Source organism: Haliaeetus albicilla, chromosome 23, assembly GCF_947461875.1.
Source record: "Haliaeetus albicilla chromosome 23, bHalAlb1.1, whole genome shotgun sequence".
Taxonomy (NCBI): Eukaryota; Metazoa; Chordata; class Aves; order Accipitriformes; family Accipitridae; genus Haliaeetus; species Haliaeetus albicilla.
Window position 1 is genome coordinate 24,934,231 of NC_091505.1, and position 18,979 is coordinate 24,953,209.

The window sequence follows — 18,979 nt, forward strand, 5'->3', positions numbered from 1 at the left end:
TTTTTGGCATCCGGGCTTTCTTGCAGGGAGCATCGTTGCTAGCAATAGATTAATGATTATTTATTGGTTCTTAATGCCAAGTAATGTAAACATCTGGCTAACGCAGCGCACATGTTGCTCGCGCAATGAGACATCTCCGAGTGTTTGGCGTTGGGTTTACGCGCTTTATGAATTAGAAGGCGGCAAATGGTGGGTTGTTTTGATAAACTCCCCTGAAGGTAGAGATTCTTGAAGGGCTTCGCTGCTGACCTTCTTGTTAATTACTGCTCTGCAGCGCCGGGAGGACCAGCTGAAAGGGAGTAATGAAGCGTTGTCATCCGGCGCGCTCAGCCCGGCCAGGGCCCTGTGAGGAAAACGCCTTCTCCCTTTTGCACTGGGGATGTGTGCCTCTCTCTGCATATTTATCGAGCTGGTTCCCCACGCCTGGTAGATCGGCGCCTCAGCTCATAAGACCGATTTTAAGGCTACGGTTCTGACCTTGATTTACACCGGTAGTGGGTGTCAGTGCAGGATTTTTCCCAAGGTAACTGCTATAGAGGTAAATCTAGCTGATGGTAAAGGTGCTGGCCAAGAAAAGGGAGCAAAATGGCTTGCTGGCGTGTTGCTTGCTGGCGTGTTGCTTGCTGATGGACATGGGTTTTACTTCCCCGCAATTTCCCCTGCTTTTAGCCCCAGACAAAGCTTGGTGGGAAGGAGAAAGGAAAATGTGAACGGGGGAAAACTTACTACTCCTGTGATTCCTGTAGTGCTTCTGAAGGTGAGAGTTGAGTCACTTTGCTTGGTACTAGCTCAGCAGTTCCACCTCGTCCCCGGAGAGTGTCTGAAGTCACGCAGGGAGAAATAATGCTTGGGGTTAAAAATAGACGCTGACAATAGGAAGGGCGGACTGGAAAAGCTCCATGTCAGGGGAGGTGGACGGAGCCCAGTGAAAGGCATCAGGATTACGCTGCACTGCTAGAGCTGGGCTTTAATGGGTTAGACCGAAATTAAACCTCATTTGCACTTGTCATAACCTGGAGCGGATTTCACTCTTGGGCTTGGATGTCAATCAGTCAACCTGGAGAAAGTGCCTCTTTTTAAGGGTCTTGCAAAAGTTTGTTAGCGAGGATGCGGTGCTGTCAGGGCCAGGGCTGGGAGGAGAAGGCAGCTCATTAAATCCTAATTGTTTGAGGAGGGCAGGTGGGGCACGGCTTTGGCAGAGGAGAGCCTGGCACGGGATGGAAGTGTTCCAGCTCCTCCGGCATTTTTTAGGACTGATTTGGAGCGGGAGGAACTTCAACTCGATCTGCCAGCTGGGATGCGCAGTCGTGCTGCGCCCAAAGCGCTTTTGTCGAGCTTGTCCCAGTGCCACCAGTAGCCACCTTGCTGGGAACGGGGCGTGCAGGGTGCCGGGGATGGCGGTGGTGCCGAGGGGAGGGTGCTGAGCGGTGCAGGACTGCAAATTCTGCAACCCTTGCCCGAGGCTTTTGTTAAAGCTCGTTAAAACCATCTGTGGTTACCAGAGCCTGACCAGAAAACCGGGGCGGCAGCGGAGGCTGGGGCAGCCCGAGTCCCCGTCCCCTGTCCCCAACGCTGGGGACACGTTGGGGACACGGCCAGCGCCGTCCCCCCGGGGCAGCCGCCAAGCAGCGGGTGGGAGGAGAGGGGGGGTCACAGCTCCCGCTGGAGCAGGACCAGGAGCGATTCCGGCTTCTCCCTTAGTTTAAAGCTTTTTTCATTCTCTCCTGTTTCTTTCACTCTGGCAGCCCGTTCGGCCCTCTCCACCGCGCGAGATGCTGCGAGTACAATAGGGCTGCGAGGTGGGGCGGGAGGGTGGAAGGAGATGAAAGGGGAAAAGTAAAATTGAAGCATGTCTGGAAGGGCATTTTGATGTAAATGGGACTTTTTGATAGACTTTGAGAGACACCGGCAGAAAGGGCACTGGCCCCCTTCAGCGTGCTGAGCTCCGGGCTCGGCTCTTTCATTTGCTCAGGAAAAGGGCATTTTTTTTTCATCTGTGTTGGGTGCACCCACAGTTCGTACTGGTCCTCCCCGTCCTCATAACCACCCGTGTCCTGGCACGGGGCAGCCCCGTGGGCACATCATCACGAAATCTGATGAACTGGAGAGTCCTGTTCAAAATGGGAAAGTGGTGGCTGAGTCTTGGGAAAGGGAGGTGGCTTCTTGCAACCCAAGCAGGCAATCCATGGGTGGCCGGGAGGGCACGGCTCCATCCCACCTTCCTCCCCCCGGCAGCTCCTGCAAAACTTTCCCCTCCCCGGGGAGGGCGCGCGTTTGATCCGCTCTCGTCCTTTTGATCCCAGCCCTCGTCCTTGGCACCATCTCGGCAGCTCTCCTGCGTTTGTGGAGATGTGGCCTCGCCGTGAGTCATCCTCCTTCCTTTCTGCTGCTTTTTTATTTTTCCCTTTTCCTTCTCCTAAGAGAGCACTTATTAAAAGGAAGCAGCATATTCATCCAGGAAACAAGAGCACAATAAACGCATGGCATTTAAAGTTTAAAAGCCGTCTCCATCGTGGTTGTCGCTGCTGCTTTGACAAGCTGGGAGCAAGAGGCAGCTGCTGGTGGTGGGGGGCCGGGGATGCTCCCCGTATGCATCGGACTTGGGGTCCCTGGTCCTGCCCAGCAGCGGGGAGCCCTTGGGGGGGCAGGGGGGTCACTGGTCTCCTGTCGCCTTCCTACATGCTCGTGTGCTTCTGCTTGGCAGCTTCTGACCCTGCCAAGGCGAGAGGAGAAGAAATGAGGACAGAGCTGCTCCCCGGAGAGAAGTCTGACAGGTCGGGGGGCTGGGAGGGGAGAAGTTGGAAGGTCGGTCGGAGCTGGCGTCCGCGTCCCCGTGCCGTCGCAGGCGATGGGTAGCCCAGGAGGAGACCTGTCACTTCTCATCTCCGTGTTGTCGGCTGAGCCCGTGTCCTCCCTGCATCTCCCCACTGCCATGTTCGTCTTCTTTGAGTTGTTGTCTTGCGCACCGAGCTGTTGGCAGTCTGAAAATTTACTGCCGGTATTAAAACCATCAAAAAACTGAACTGTTAGTCGGTAAAAATGGCAAGGCATTTGCAGGGAAACTTGTTTCTTCCTCTGACAAACTTCTGAGTCAGTCCTTTAATCTCTAATCTAGGTTTATGGTCATCTTTATTGAAATGCTGGGCTCTGCGAAGAGTTGACATGTATGACCATCATAAACCAGGAGTTATGGGAGCCCAGAATTGCCTTGATAGTCCAAGTGTCTGCAGGAAGCATTTTTAAAATCCGTAATCAGGATTTATTGGCCATTGTGGCTGAAACTGTCAGTAGAAAATAAAATAATCAGCCTAGGACTTTTTTTTTTTTGCCTCTTTGGCATTTGACTCCTTCCACATATTCTTAAATCATTTTGTGTCTTGCCTACATGCTTAATGCCTTTCTAACTGGGGGGCTGTGGGTGAGAGGAGGGGGATGCAGCCCTGGTCGGTGCTGGGCACCCCAGGTCCCATCCCTCGCTGGGAACAGGCTCCCTGTGCCCTCCCGCCTCCCCATCCTGGGCAGGCTGAACATCTTCTAGTTGGTGTACCACGGCGTGCGGTGTTCGTGGGCGCGTCCGTGGCAGCACCGCTGCCGTGGAGGATGTGGACACGGGGGACGCGGAGCAATACGCCTGCCTGGAGCTGGTTTCTCGCCTGGGGTAGCTGGGTCCTACAAACGTTATGTGCTTTTTGGGTTTATTTCGCTGTTGTTAAAGATGTACGTAATGGGAAACATAAGTTGTGGAAGGGCATCCTGCTTGGGTCGGTCGGGGAAGGGAGCAAAGCGGCTCCTTGTGTCCATTGCTGGCCCGGCGGTGGGTATGGAGGCTGTCCTCCTCCTCCTCCTCATGCTTTGGGGAAACGGAGACTGCCAGGACCTTTACCACTCAAACTATCCATTTCCGTCGAGTTACCACGGTACCGAGACCAGTGCGCAAGGCCAACAGCACATTTTTCTACAAGACAACTAATCTATGCCAGCGCCGCAGAGGAGCCCGCGCTGCTCCCCGGGTGGCACGGGCGATGCTGAGCTGTCCTCCCTGGGCTACGGCTGCGTTAGCAGCCCCGGCGCGCCCGCAGCCCCGCTCGGTATTAAAGCAGCCCTCAGTGCCCCGTAGCTTCTCCTTGCGAAGGACCTTGGTGTTAAATCTCCTGTTTTCTCTCTTTTGGATAAGCTAAACCGACGCGCCCCAACTTTTTTTTTTTCCCCCACTCTTTTTCCAGTCTTGGACTCACTTCTGTGCTTTGCAGTTGTTCCCTGTCCATGTCCGATGGGGGCTGTCCAGGCTACGGATGGGCAGTATTGCTCGTCCAGGCTATGGATGCACAGTATCGCTCTTGCTGCTGCCTGGCGTTTCCCTGCTCGTGGGTGCAGGATGCATCCCATGGTCCCCGCATCCAGAGCCAAAACTCTGACCCAGCCCTGAGCATCTTCTTGGCCCTTCCCCATTATCTGTAGTTGCCAATTTGCTCTCCACTAACCTGCGACCACAAGCAACACCCGACGGTGCTGGGTCCTGAGTTAGCCTGAAACAGTCTGCTCAGGTTGATAAATATCTCTGTTTCCATTTTGTTTAACAAATATCTTCTTTAATGGCAAGGGTTTTGGTTAAGCTTTCTCGTATTATCATCACGCTTAATCATGCAGGGTGACTTCTAAAAGTACTTTTTTTAAATGCCAGTTTTTATCCAGGTTTTAAAATTGAAATTCATTTTTTATCCAGAGGCAGGATATAAATGACTCTACTAAAATTAGATTAATCCTAATAAGAATGTCAGTTATCATTTCTGAATACATTAAATTTTTTTTTGAAATTTTACATGCCTCTTTAGCTATAATTGCTAGTGTAATTTCTTACATAGACATGGTGTGTCCTCACGGTTGACAGAAATACTTAATGCAATGTCGACACTGCAGTAAGTTACAAATTAGTGCGTCGCAGTCACTGCAAACATTTTGAACTTTCTCCTTAAGTTAGGAATAAAAAAAAAGAAAAAGCACCTTAAATGGAAAGCAAGGCTAAAATGCATTTAGCTCGTCGGAGTAAAGCAGGACGGTTGGAGGCTGGAGCCCTTCAGAAGGGCCTTTCCTGAGCTGGGAGAGGGAGGCAGAAAGCGAGGGGGGAGCTGAAGGTCCCGGGGGGGGCGATTTGGGGTCCCAGCGAGCGAGAGCAGGTTGTGGGGTTTGTGTGGAGGGGGGGTGAGTCCTGCCCGCGTCCCGGGGGCTGCAGGGCAGGACTTGGGGCGGTCCTGCAGCAGCACCCGTGCTCACTTGGGATTTTTTTTGAGGGATGGTAAATAAACCCCCTTTCCTGGTGGATGCCCCGAAACCGTCGCTGCGCGCGTGCAAGGTGAGCGTCTGATCTCTGTTTGCTCTCGCAGCGCCCTGAAAAGCTGGGGCGATGCCGGGGTGGGGGGGGATGATGGGGTGTCAGCACCGGAGTGGGGCAGACCCCGCTGCTGGCAGCGTCCCCGCGCATGGAGCGGGCGCTTTGCAATAAACTCCCCGTCGCAATGAAAGGGTTGGCAGCATCAGCCCTCTCTGGCTCCCGGCACGGTGGCATCGCGGGGACGTTGTCCCCAAGCCGGTGGCACGGCGCGCGGCGGGGCGAGGACGGCAGCCGGGAATGCCTGAGCTAGCGGGATTTTGGGGCAAGGCTCTGGGGAATCGCATCTGGCAGCAAAGCGGGAGGGGAGGAAGTGGTTGGGGGGAGACTTTGGTCTCTCCTGCGGCGTCTCGTCAGCTTTCTTCCATGCGCGTGGGTGGCAAGCCGGAGGTTTTCGTCTCGGGGCGGGCGGGAAGGATTCCGAACGCTCCCCGTCCGCGGGCAACTGGGAACTGCCACGCGTTGGGCTGGCGAGGGCGGCCGGGGAGCGAGGTGGCAGGCTGGGTGCTCTGCCCTCCTCCTCCTCCTCCTCCTCGCCAGGCCCAAGGGCTGGTTTATTTTTAGGTTTAAAACCCGAGCTTTTCTTAGCGCCTTGTTAAATCTCCCGCTGGGAGCAGGGGCCGTGTGTCCGGCAGGGTCTGGGGGGACATCCCTGGGGAAGGGGCCGGAGAGGAGCACCAGTCCCGAGATCTCTGGGTCTGGCAGCATCTGCGACACCCGAGACAGCAGTGGGCTTTCTGGTTCCTCTCCTCCTCCTGTTCCCAGCAGGAGGTTGTACATTTTATTAAAGTTCAGCTGTACGTGTATCTGGCCTAAAAATAAAAGCAAGCATGAGCCAGATCTCTTTCAGCAGGAGGAGAGGTTTAAACCTGACACTCTTGTGTTGTGCTGGCCTCTCTCTCGGCCCCTCTCTCAGCTGCCACTGTGCCGACCAGCCCCGAACTGGGTAAACTGGGAGCAGTGAAGGGGCAGGCATGGGGGAGCACAGGGGGTCCCAGCCCCTTCCAGTGGTGAAGCCTTTAGGAGGGTCTTTCTTTTTGCCGCAGCCTGTAGACATGTAGAAATCTGGGCCTTTTGTGCCCAAACGGGACCTTTCAGTGAAGAGGGAATGTGGGCAGCCCTAGCAAGAGGTTTTGGGGAGAAGGGGGCAGTTTTCTCCCCGGCGGAGTCACATCCAGGAGCACGGCCTGAGGCAGAGGCTGGATTCACGCTTTCTTGCGGAGCTTGCTCACCAGGCTTTGGTGATCGCTCACAGTTGTGCGCAGAAGGAAAAGAGCGTGTGTGTGGGGGAAACAATCTTTTGAGGTCCTATGACTCATCTTTAGCTTTTTCTCCCAGACCTAAACCAGACCCATCCACCCCCGTGGTGTGGGGCTGAAGGTCCTGTACAGCCAAGAGCCGCGACGATAGGGCTGACTCAGAGGTGAGGAATACTGCGTGACCTGGTTACTGGGGCAGTGGTTGCACGGCCGTAGTGGACAGCTGTTGGGTTGTTGTACGCAGGCACTTCGTTATAATGGGGCGGTTAAGAAGGTCTTAGTAAGTTACAAGGCGGGCTGCAGTCGAGCGAGTTCCCGGTAATGACATGAGGGCTAAGGGGTTGGTGATTTGCAGCTGCCTGGGAAGATGGCACTTCCAGACCCAGCCAGAATGACAGAACTCGTTTGGCCACATCTGGGAGATCAAAGGGCCCGGCGGTGAGTCACGGCGGCGTGGCGAGGGGTGACGCTGCTCCCCGGGGACCAAGGGGCTGGCAGCCGCCACCAGCACGGCTGGCGAAACCCGGGAGACCTGTTTGGTGCAGGGCAGGGCATCCCGCAGCTGGGCTGTGGGTAACCATCTGCAGGGTTTTCTCCTATCCCTGCCCGATTCCTAATGTTGGGATTAATCCTTCAAACCGCAGCATCGCTTCCCCGGGGCGAACCTAAGCCCCAGCCCTCCCGGGGATCTGCTCACAAGTGGGGTCAGTGCATGGGGGCTGTCACCCAGCCCTCGGTGGGATCTCCGGGGATGGAGACGCGAGCCCTGGCACGTCGCTGGGGGCTCCGGGGTGCCGGGGGAAGGGGCTTCCCGGTGACTTGGCTGAGGCCAGGAGGTCCCTGCTGCTCCCCAGAGCAGCTGTGGGTTTTATTTTTGTGGAAGTCTTCAGAAAAACGAGTGAGGCTACTTGCCTCCTCTCCCTTGCTTCGGAGGCGGCCACGTGGCCGTGTGCGGCTGGCGGAGTGTGAAGCGGGGAGCCGAGAAGTTTGGGGACCCCTCGTGTACCCCTGGGGATGCAGCAGCAGCAGCAACTTGCGGCGCTCGGTGTCGGCCGGGTGCGGGAGCGCGCCCAGCTGCGGTCCCCCAGGGACCCAGGCGCGGAGAGGTGGCTGCTTTGGGGCTCCCAGTTGCAAACTGGGTTTGTGGGGTGCAGGGTTAGCCGGGGTGTCAGGTACGGGGGTGCAGGGAGGAAGGGGCTGCCTCTCGCCCAAGGACTAACCGCAGGCTGTAACTTCATCTCTTGGTGGTTTGCTTTCAGTTCTTCATTTTTCCAACTGAGCTGGAAAACTGAGAGGTGGGAAGTGGGGGGGTCTTTGGAAAACACCAGAGTTGGTGTCAGGTCTGGTGGGCTGAGCCCCTCCCGCCGCCTTCCCCTGCGCCCCCAGCCCCGCGTTGTGGGGGGCTGCAGTTTGCCTCCTTTCTGTCCCGGCTGGGGATTAATCTGCATGACAATTAGCGGGGCTTGGCGGGGAGGTCTTGGTCTTGGGTTCCCTGGGCATATTCCTGCCGCTCCCGCTTTCCCTTCCAAGTGGGCGCCCAGCCGCTGCCGCGTCCCCTGCCAAAGTAATTCTTTGCTTTGGAACCGGGAGACAAAATCTCCTCCGTCTTATTTTGGAGGGGTCAGGGAAGGAGTGGGAACCCCGCTGATCCAACCTTGTTCCCTTTTAACCTGCCTCTTCGTCTCTCCCCCTCCCGGCCCCCCGTCCTCCGGATGAGCGGGGCTGCAGCCAGGGCACGAGCGTCTAAACTGAAGCAAAGCCGAAAAACACACGGGGCCGAGCGGGGAACCTGATCCGCTTCCGTTGGATCATTTAATATCTGCAGCATCCAGCGCTTGGGGTTTGGGTTCGTGCCGCTTCTGGTGCCGTCTGGCTTTTGCAATGCCTGCTGGGGTGCCGGGCTCTGCTCCTTATTGCTTTCCTGCTTCCTTGGGGTTTTGGTTGGGGTTTTTTTTGGGGGGGGTGTGGGGGATGGTGGTACGGCTGCGGCATCCAGCTGCCAACCTCTGGACGGGCAGCCGGGGCGGAGCAGAAGGTGAGCGCTGCTGCCCACGCCTCGGCCCTCGCCGCCGCTGCCCGCGCCTCATTGTCTCACTTCTCTCTCCATTCCTACGCCAATTAAAGAGCCGCGTTGCCATTCATGGCCCTTATGGTTTTGTTCAGTTGTCTGTCAGCTCTTGTCAAGCCCTGTCCCCTTCCCCTCCCCCGTTTTCAAAAACAAAACCCCTGACAAACCCCCCTTTGAATCCCCTCTTACCTCACTCCCAGCGTGGGGCCCCATTGACGGGAGATGCCGGCGGCGGCGGCGGGGAGACCGCTCCCCACGCCGCCTTTGTGGGCCGCCGGCAGCCCCCCCCGGCCCCCGGCCTCCCCGCTTCTTGCCAGCATTAATTAGATAACTCGGCTCGTCTTTATTTCTCCGAGGGGAGGTGCGGGACGATATTACTTGAGGGAGAAAATATGGCTTTTTTCCTCTTTATTTTCTTGGCCAAGCCCTTGGTTCCATCGCCGGCGGAGTTGCTTATTGTGCTGAAAAATAATGAGTTTGCGGGAGTGTGTGTGGGGTGGGGGGGCGAGCCCGGGGGACCCCCAGTGCTCCTTATTCTGCCCAAACGGCATCTGCACCCCATGCCGGCGCTGGCAGGAGCCCGGGGTCCCCGGAGCCGCACGCCACCGGCTGCGGAGAGCGCTGCAGGTGGCAGCAGCAGCCTGCGCCAGTGCTCTGGCCCCAATTAAATCTCCTCCAAACTCCCTCAATTACCAGCTTTTTTTTTTTTTTACACCCCCCCCCCCGCCCCCCCCCCCCCCCAGGGTTTGGATTAATATCATTTGCTTGCATGGTTTGAGTGCAACATCTGAACGCACGGAGTGCTGCACGGAGGTGGGAAGATGGAAGAGCTCATGGCTGCTCCCATCAGCGCCTGGCTTCTGCGAGGGCTGTGAGCCTTCCTCCTCTTCCTTGGGGTGTTGGGGTGCTCAGCAGCCATCCCCTTAAGTGGTGGATGAGCATCGGGAGGCATCCTGGCCGAGCCCACGAGGGGACAAAGGAAAACATCCACCTTTTGGTGGGTGCTGCCACCTGCCTTTGGCAGGTCTCGGCCCCGGTGTGGTGGCGGGCTGGGGGTCCCAGCTCATTGCCCACTGCTCCCGTGTGTTTTCTCCACCCACAGGGGAGGCAGCGAGCATCCAGGCAGGTTGCTGCGGAGGTAATTAAAGCCCCGAGATCCCCATCCCGAGGGAGGGGGTGTATCGACAGCGAGCAGGGGGCACCCAGCGGCTCGAGGGCTGGCACGGGACCCCCCCTCCGGCAAGCCCCGGCACGACAGGACCCTGCGCCGGTGGTTTCTGCAGCGGCTCTGCTATTGCTGGTGCATTCTCTGGCCTCTGCGGGACGAAGCCCGAAGCCACCCAACCTCTGCTGGGTGTTTGTGGGCAGCTGACGGGCTGCGGTTGGGATGGGGCAGGAGGAGAGGCAGCTGGAAACGTCAACCTGCCGGTCCCTGCCGCGGGAGGGGACGGCAGAGCTTTCTCCCCGGGCTCCCTGCCCGGTTGGGTGCGTTGGTGTCCACCCGTGGTCAGCTGGCACCGTGGGTCTCCCACCGCCCGTCCTCCTTGGGGCTGGTGGGGAGTCCGGGGCTCGGATGCTCTCCAGCGGCGCGTACCTTCGCTGGTCTCTGATTTCGTGGATGGCTCGAGGAGAAAGCCCTTCCCGCAGCCCTGCCGCGGGCCCTGAGTCACCAGGGCTGGCCCTGGCTGCCGGTGGCCGTGGGACCGGGGACGTCGCCAGCTGCGGTGGCAGCTGCCGGTGACGGGCACTGAGGTGTGGACGGCACCCTGCAGCACCCGTGCATGCTTTCCCGAAGTCTGGCTGCTGAGCCGTTTTCTGCAGCGTCCTTGATGGCTGGAGCCCTCTTCTGCTTGGTTTTCTTCTTGGTTGGCAATAACCTCGGTGTAACCGCTGCTGGAACCGCCTGGTCCAGAAGCCCTTGGGAGCAGAGCAGACTTCTGAGCTTGGTGGCAGCAAAGCCGGCGCAGAGGGCAGAGTCAGACCTGTGGGGATCGTCGTTTTTGCCTGGTGACCCCTGCTAGTTGTTCCTCATCTGGACTTTTCCTGCCACGGCATCTGGTTCAGGGACAGCAAAAGCAAAATCTGTACGGAGGGACTGCATTGCTGCTTCGTGGGTGGCTTTTTGGCTGAAGAGCACCTCCGCTAGTGGAAACGTGCTGGGTGGTGGTAGCGGGTGGAGTTTTGAGTCAGCCCTTGCCCAGTGTTGCTCTGGATTTCTTTTTCCCTAGGAGAGGGGTCTGAGCTGGAGGAGGGGAGATCAGACACTTTTCCAAGGTGCAGGTGTGCAGCGGGAACTTGAGTTCTCCTCTTGGCTTCCCGTTGCGGAAAGACACTGCAGTTGTGTGTGTTTTCACGGTAAAATAGGTTCTCTCTGGTCTTTCTCCATTTGCTAATCAGGTACAACTGGGCTGTCCCCCTTTACATTTTGTAAGGGCTTGGTCTTCAGAGTTACAGCAGCGAGTGGGCAACTTCTGAACAAAGCTCGAAGAGGCATGATGGGATCTCTCCAGCTTCCCAGCTGGGGCAGGGAGCTCTGTGCTGGGTAAACAAGATGCTCACTCGGCCTTCAGTGATTGAAACTGGTTAGGGAGAGTTGCGGTACGAAGCATTGAATGTGAGGCTCATGGTTACTAAGCCTCTGCTTGAGGTGTTGGAGTGGCCACCTGGCATCACGAAAGCCACCGGCTTCCCTATGGAGAGATGCTGGGAGCTGAGTCAGGGCTGGGGCTGGCACTTGAGCGTGGGCTTGCCTGCACTGTCTTGAGCATCGCACCTCTTTCTGGGCAGAGAGGGGTGTTTTGGTGTCATTTTCCCCCTGCAGCTGGTGTTTCCTTGCCTTCCGCTTAATTTGAACCCCAGCTTGACCGTGACCTGGAGTCGGTCATGGTGCAGAGTTTACTGGGGCTTGAGCATCTTTTAACTTCATCTCAAAAAATGGCATCCCTGGCACCCGGGGGGGTCACTTTTGGGTGGGTGGGTGTTTTCACCAGCCTGTGATGAGCCTTACAGCTGACATTAAAGCAACAAAGGGGTTTTGGGGAGCAGCGGAGTTAGAAAATGGCATCCTCGTGCTGGGGGGGGGTCAGGGTGCGGGTTGCCATGGCGACCCGTTTCTGCCTCACTGATGCGTCGTGTAAATCCGTTTGGAAACGAGAAGGGCCTTTTGTCTTTGGGAGGGTTGAATGGGCCTCATTAAACCCGAGATGTGGAAAAAGGGCCTTAGAGTGCATCTGGGAGGGGAACGGGATGGGACGGCCCCGTGGGGCGGCCGTGGGGGCTCAGCGGAGGCAGTTCCCCCTGCCCAGGGATGGCGAGATGCTGGGGGGCTGGAAGGTGCCTTTGTGAGTAGCTGAAAAGTATCTCTTTGAGCAGCGGAGGTCGAAGGAGCGAAGGAGGTATGAGGCTGTTTTCGGAAAGAGTTACCTGGAATTGCTGGGTTCTGTGCTGACCACCTCGGCTCCGAAAGGATGCAGCAGAAATAGAAGAGGTCTGCAGAAGGGCAATGAAAATAATTATGCATAGATTAGCAGGGTGGGGAAAAAAAGATCGAAGGCTCTTTTTAGAGGAGACTTAATAATAGAAGAGCACATAAAAGAAGTGGGATCTAAAAGTGTGGGGATTCGCGTGCTCCTATTTACCCTCTCTTGCGGTAACGAATAATTCGACTGAACAAGTGAGAAGGCGACAGATACAGATGGGAGGCAGAGGAGAGTGGGGAACCTTTTTATTCAAGTTGTAATTAACTTCCTTCCGTGGGATATCTTTGTTCCCAAGAATTTAAGGAGAGTCAAAAAGGAGAAAGGGTCCTGTGCCTTTGGGTGCTGGCACTGCTCCGGGAAACGGCTGTGGATGCTGCTGTTGTACTGGGATGAGGTGGGCCATTGGGTTAAGTATGTAATTTCTCCGTTTTAATTGTCCTCGGCTCTTGAGAGGTGAAGTGAGTTGGGTGGTGGGTTGTGGTGTCCCGCAGGGCTGGCTGGGGACCCCCACTGATGTGCCAGTGTCTGCGGGCAGCCCGGCCCTGCCTGGGGTATCGCCGGGAAAACCGTCCCCGTGAAACGGGATATCTGATGCTCTTGGTTCAAGCTCGCAGGGGACTGTGTGGTTGTCCCTGTCCGACGATGCTGTTTGACTTCAGCCACGGTGCTGTGAAGACACGGCCCAAGTAAGGTCCCAGTATTTGGTACCAGCCCCTTGATGTCTCTTGCTTGGTGAAAATACGGGTTTTGGCAAACACAGAGGTGGCTGGGAGTCGCTGGAGGAGCTTTGGAGCGACGACCAGAGCGTGAGCTCTGGAGGGACCCCTCCAATGGCTGGAGCGTGACCTGTCTCTGTGGCAATGGGGGGACTGGAGAACTCTTCCAGGGACAGGACTGATTTCTTCTAGGTGGTGGCCAAGTGTCCTGGGCAGAGAGAGTCCCCTGAACCTGGGCAGCTGCTGTGAAACGGTGGTGCTGTGTCCTAGAAAAGCGAGTAAGAATGAGGCAGAGAGAGGCAGGTGTTTAATTTTATGTGCCGTTGGGCATTGGTGAAGCTCTTGCAGGTTTCAGAAGTGTTTTCCAGGAGAACACACCCAGTTTGCACATGGAGTTTTGGCTTTTTTTTCACTGGTTCTCTTTACCTTGCGGAGCTGCTGGCTGTTTCCCGTCCCTTTTCTGGGGTGGTTCCCAGCTGGTGTGAGCTGCGGTGGCTCGTGGGAGCCGTGGTCCTGCTGGGACGACCCATATGCTCTGTTGGTCCGGAGAGCTGAGCCAACGTGGCCTTCAGCTGCCCGGGCACCAGGAAGACACACAGCTCCTGCATACTAGAAAATGCCTTATGCACCTCAGTTATCGCTGCCTTCCTCTCGCTCTGCCGGGCATCGGCAGCCTTCCTGCAGCCTTCACTGCCAGAAGTAGATGTCCTGCTTGTAAGATACAGTTATTTTTGGATTTCTTTGAAGAAAACAGCATTTAGCATATGTCATCTTGTATGTGTGTCAGCATTAATGCTTTAGAGCATCTTCTCCAAGGAGGAGATTGTTGTTAAATGTTGTTCTGTTTTCTGCAAAGCATGAAATAAGGTGAGGTGCGTCATGTTTCTTGGACATGGGGAAAGGCAATGCTGCCCCAAAGGTTTTGTAGTTCACATGGTGCAAGGAGTGCCTGGGCTCGGGGAGAGAGAGGTTGTTGGAAGTGCGTCAACCCATTCTTTTAAAAAATTGTATTTTCAAGCAATTTACTGGTCATGTTCTCCCTAAGGAAGAGCTGAAGGACTGCTAGCATGTTTGTAAAGGTGCCAGATACCTTATCTGCAGGACACTTGTGTTTGCAGCTATTGCTGTGAACGTGTTAGCTTGTCCACGTTTAACCATGACCCAGTCTGCTAGCCCGTGCATGCCCATGTGGAGAAGAGGAGCCTGCATGGTATGTGTGTGTGTGTGGAGGAGGGAGGTACCATGCCCAACACGAGTCCTGAGCTTGCTCCGACCAAACTTCCATGGTTTTCCTTCTTACCCCTGTGTTCCTGGGCTCCTCGAGCCTCTAGCAGCAGTGGGATGGAGCAGGTCATCCCTGCGCGATGCCTCGGCGGGGTCTGCCGGTTTCAGGAACCGCGGTGCTGCTGGAGCAAATTGGGGCGGCTGGTGCCCTGTGGGCCAGCTGGGGAAGCCGTGGGCTTGTGATTTGGCAGGTGGTTTGCCGGGAGCCCCGCCGCCCTCCAATGTGGCTGCTCCTCCTTGAAGCCGAGGTGTGAGCTTCTCGGCTGCCGGTTGGAAGGACAGCGTCCCTCTGCCTGTGGTCGCACCGGGGATCCCGGTCATCCTCGGTGTGCGCAGGGTCTGTGCCCGGCTGTATCGCGGTTGAACCGAAGGAGCAGCCGGCACCGCGGGGCTGGTCTGCGCTCACCCGGGGAACGCACCGGTGCCGTGGTGTGGCTTGAGCTCCTGCCTAGGCACAGCCTGGGGACACGAGGGCTGGGATCCTTCCCTGAACCCTGGGCAGCCCTCCTGTGTATTTCAAGGGATTGGCATCTCTTATTGCCCCGTTCTTCCTCTCCCTGCAAACCGCCTCCATCATGCCAGGGCGGCCGCCTCTGACACTGGGCACCGGTCGAGTCCGTGGCCCTTCTAGCAGGTCCCACTGGTAGCCCCCAGGTCACTCCATCAGGTCCCACTGGAGGTTTTTGGACCCCTGAGGGGAGACTAAGCTTCCCTGCTGGTGAGACGGGAGGCTGTCTGGTCCGCAGGGGGTTGGGGGTCCCCGTCAGTGGCCCCCCAACTCGGGGCAGGGGAGAGGCTGCTCTTTAATCCCATCCCTCTGCTCCGGCATCCCGCTGCCAACAGAGCTCCCCTTGTTTACCCAACTCGGAGGAATCGGTTTACAAGGCTCACAAATACCCTTTTCACCTTTCCCATCAGAAAACACCTCCCGAAACAATGAGGAAATTGGATGCCGCCACCTGATCGCTCCCAAGGAACCTGTGGGGCCGGGAGCTGGGGGCTGTGGGGGCCGGGAGCCGGGGGCCGGGGGTGCGGCGGCGGGGACGCCTGCCCGAGATGCTCCTCGGCAGCAGGCATGGCTCTGCGGGTGGGCAACCGCAGGTGCCACCACCCAAAAGTCAGCTTGAGGGGCTTTAGGTGGTGAAGCTGCCGATAATGGGAGTGGAGGCCAGTGCTCCCCCCCGGCAGGCTCTGCTCAGCTGGGTGCAGTTTGCAGCACCCGCAAAAAAAAAATTATTTTTTTTTTAAGCTTTAATGGCTGCAGGTAGTCTTTCCCACCACCTTTGGCATCAGGAGAAAGGATGCTGAGATGTTATCTGCGAGCTGAGCCGCCATCCTCCTCCCAAGTGGTGGGAGAGGTGGAGGAGGGTGGTCGGGGGGGAAGGTGCATGCGTGGGGGGACCCCACCGGGTGCCGTGGGTGGTTGGGGTGCCGGGTACGGGCTCACGGGCTTCCACGTGCTGTGCAGGATTCGCCCCGAAAGCACTGGGCGCTCGCCAGTGGGGCACTGGTTGTGGGTCCATCGTCCCCCTCCCGTTGCACGGGGCGTGCTGAGCCTGGGCTCACCGGGGTAGATTGTGGGCAGGGGTCTGCTCGTGTCCCAGGAACGGGGTTGGAAATTGGGCTTTTGGGAGGTTACGGCACTGAGCAGCAGCTGTCTTCCGTCTCGGTGCCCTGCTGCTCTGCTGGACCCAAATTCAAGTTGTCTAATAGAGTGCGTGTCTGGGGCCGTGTCCCAGAGCGTGTTATTATGCAGGTGTCAATCTTGGTTCCAGCGTTAAGGTTGAGTTGAATTTTAATTTTTTCTTTTTTTCCTTCCCCGCCTTAAAACAGGGAAATGAAACTGTAAGGTATGGAGGATACAGCATGTGCTCTGAGGGCACAATGAATTTCTCTATTAATTTAAAAGGAGATCTGTTCATTCTTCCCAGTTAAGATAAATTTGAAGATGTGTCCTTGTAAAGACAAGTCAAGAGTGTAATTCTTTTTTGCCTTCAACGGTCCTTCTGAAGTAAAATTTCTCATACCCAGAACTTGCTGTAATACTGCGTACGGGCAACTTGTGACAATTTTTGGACACTTTTTTCTCTGCTGTTCCTGTGATAAATGTTGCTTTTCACCTTCTGTATTTTAAAGGAGAATTTCCTGGAGAACTGGCTTCTTGCATGATGGGAACCGTTGTCAGTCTTCCCTAGCATGGCCCTCATAAGCCATTGCTTGCGACAAAGCAAAATTTTGGGGGGCAAAAAGTCTCAATGTATGGTTAAGAGCTCAAAGAGCCCTGAGAAGGGTTTTGAAGGCGTACGCTTTGGGGGTTTATCTTCACCGCTCGTGCTGCACGGCCTCTCGGCTGGGAAACAGCCCTGCTTTTAGAGAAGAGAGGGAGGACGCTAAGGGGGAAATGGCAGAAAAAATCAGGGAACTTGGAGGACAAAGGGTAAAATGCGTGCGTGCAGGCAGGAATGCGGCTGGCAGGGAGCAGCGGTCGGAGGGAGCACCCCCAAAAGTGGTGCCTGCTTTGGCTCTGTCGTGCTCGATGTTCGCGTAGATCTGGAAAACGTTCCTGGGCTAATTCCCAGGCAGAAGCTGGGTGCTTCTGAAGCTGCGACTGAGCGTTCGCGGAAGAAATGGGGCTCGTCATTTTATCCTTGAAAGAACTGAAACGAACACAGGCCTTCCTTCTGAAGTTTCTGGGATGAAGAAGTGCCAGCAGGCTGTGGTGCTGGGACGTTCTCAGCTCCCCTGATCGCCTGATGGTTAAAAATCAGCTTGACCTGATCCCAGGCGGCCGTGCCGTCCGCGCGGGCTGGTGTCGCGCGGACCGGTCGGTTTGCAGGTGTTGGCCGAGGAGGTGCGATAGGTCCTCCTGGTACGGAGCTGGGGGACGGATAGCAGCCTTCTCCTCCCGCTCCGGCGTTGCAAGACATCTGCTGGACTTGTTTGTGGCTTCCTGTTTGGCATCTCCTGGGCAGGAGGGAGCTGGCAGGGGCCGGAGGAGGGAATTTGAGTCACTGGCGAGTCCTGTGCCAGAAAGCCTCTGACTCAGCCCAACCGTGGAGAAATGAGTGTGGGATCCAGCTGCCTCTCTCGGGGTGGGAACCCGTGAGCGGAGCGTGCAAGTGTTCACTTGCGCTGCATGTCTGCGGCCCCGGCGCGGGGTGGGGAGGGAGGGGCAGGGGCTCCTTTGCATCTCCTGCTGCACGGCTCCCGGGATTGCGGCTCCCGGGATTGCGTCAGGGCCCCGGCTGTGGGTGGGGGGGAAGCCTTTATCGCTCCCCAGGCTTTGGAAGCGGCGTGCTGGCCGGGGGCCAGCTGACCTACTTGGTAACGTTCAGGCGAAGCGCGGCTCACCTGCCGGCAGCGCCGGGGATGGAGCCGGGCTCTGCCGTGCCGGCGGCGCAGCATCCCACCTGCATGTTCAGGGGTTAAGTTTCCTGCAAGTTTCCTATTCTTTCGTGAGGCTGTTGCCTTCTTCCAGAAGTCGTGACTTTGGTAAAACTGAATTGCTCCTGGCGAGCTAGCACGGCGAAGGTGCAGCCGCTGTACCGGTGGTGCCGGGGTTGGGATGATCCCAACTGTCCCCCCCATGGCCACGGTGCTTCTCTGGGTACCGCTGGAGCTGGGGTGGTCGAGGCTGTGCCACGGCTCGGCAGGGAGGATGGGGCAGATAATCTGAACTCAGGTCCCGCGTTCGGAGCAGCGTGGGTGAAGGGGACCGTAGCCCCTCTCCCTGTGCCTTGCCTCCTTTCCTGGGACTGGGCGAGGGCGAGCACCAGGGCTGCAGCCTGGCAGAGAGGTGCAGCTGATGTCTGTCTGTCTGTCCTGGCCATCCCTCCCGCTGTTACAGCTGGCACCGAGCTCCGGAGCCCTTGCCAAGGGCATCGGGGTATGCGTGGGCTCCGGCTCCGCCTGCCTCCTCCCAGCCCGGCCGGTCGGCGTGCAGATCTGCTGGAGCTCCTGCAGCCGGAGGCCTGGAGCCTGGGCTGCTCAGGCGCTAGTTTCAGCTCCGTGGCTTCTTGCTAAGACTTGTACCAGAGCCACGGAGCAGGTTGGTCTTGTGTGTTTGATCTTCCTTCCGCGGTGCCTCCAGCCCCAGCCGGTGCAGCTGGCTGGGGGGGAGAAGGTGTCCCGTCCCCTCATCCGATGGCTGGGGTGGGATGGGACGGGGACTCGCCGTGTCCGAGAGCAGGAAGGGAAAGCGGCAGACGTGGAGCCTGCTGAAGCACACGCTTCGGTTTTTGCCATGCCCGCATTACGTGAGGGAGTCGCAGCAGAGATAACTTTGCAGGAACATCCATTCCCACCTTATCTTCCATCAAGAACGCGTTACGTTGCCTACATCAAAGTAGATGATCTGCTGCTTCCCTCCTTGTTGCCCTAATCCTCTACTTCATGCTTAAAAAAAAGTAGTCAGAGTATTGCTCCACAATAATGAAATCTGAATGCTAATTATCAGCATATTACCTTCCTTCCCTTCGCAATGCCCTGCCTTCCAGCCCCAAATAGCTTTCCTCCCTCCTCGCTCCTCTCCATCCGGTCCTCCCACGCTCCTGGGCACGCCGTTGAGCCCGGCCTGGTAGAAGTTGTCCTGCAGGATGCTTCCCTCCCTTCCATTTAAGGACAGGAATTCCTCGGGGAGCCGGGGCGTGGAAGGCATCCCTCCCTGCGCCCCATTGTCAGGACTTCTCCCCGTGCCTAATTATCGCCTGTCCCTGCAGGAAGCTCCTCGCCTGGCCGTCGGGCAGAGCCGCGGCGTCTCCAGCCCGCCCGCTCCGCAGCCCTTTGTG

The 18,979-nt window shown here is 57.2% G+C and overlaps 1 protein-coding gene across 1 annotated transcript in view; it reads left to right on the plus strand.

Moving 5' to 3' along the window:
- The window catches only part of EFNB1 (ephrin B1), a 56,090-nt gene that overhangs the window by 12,375 nt on the left and 24,736 nt on the right, over window positions 1–18,979 (plus strand). The window lies entirely within an intron of this gene.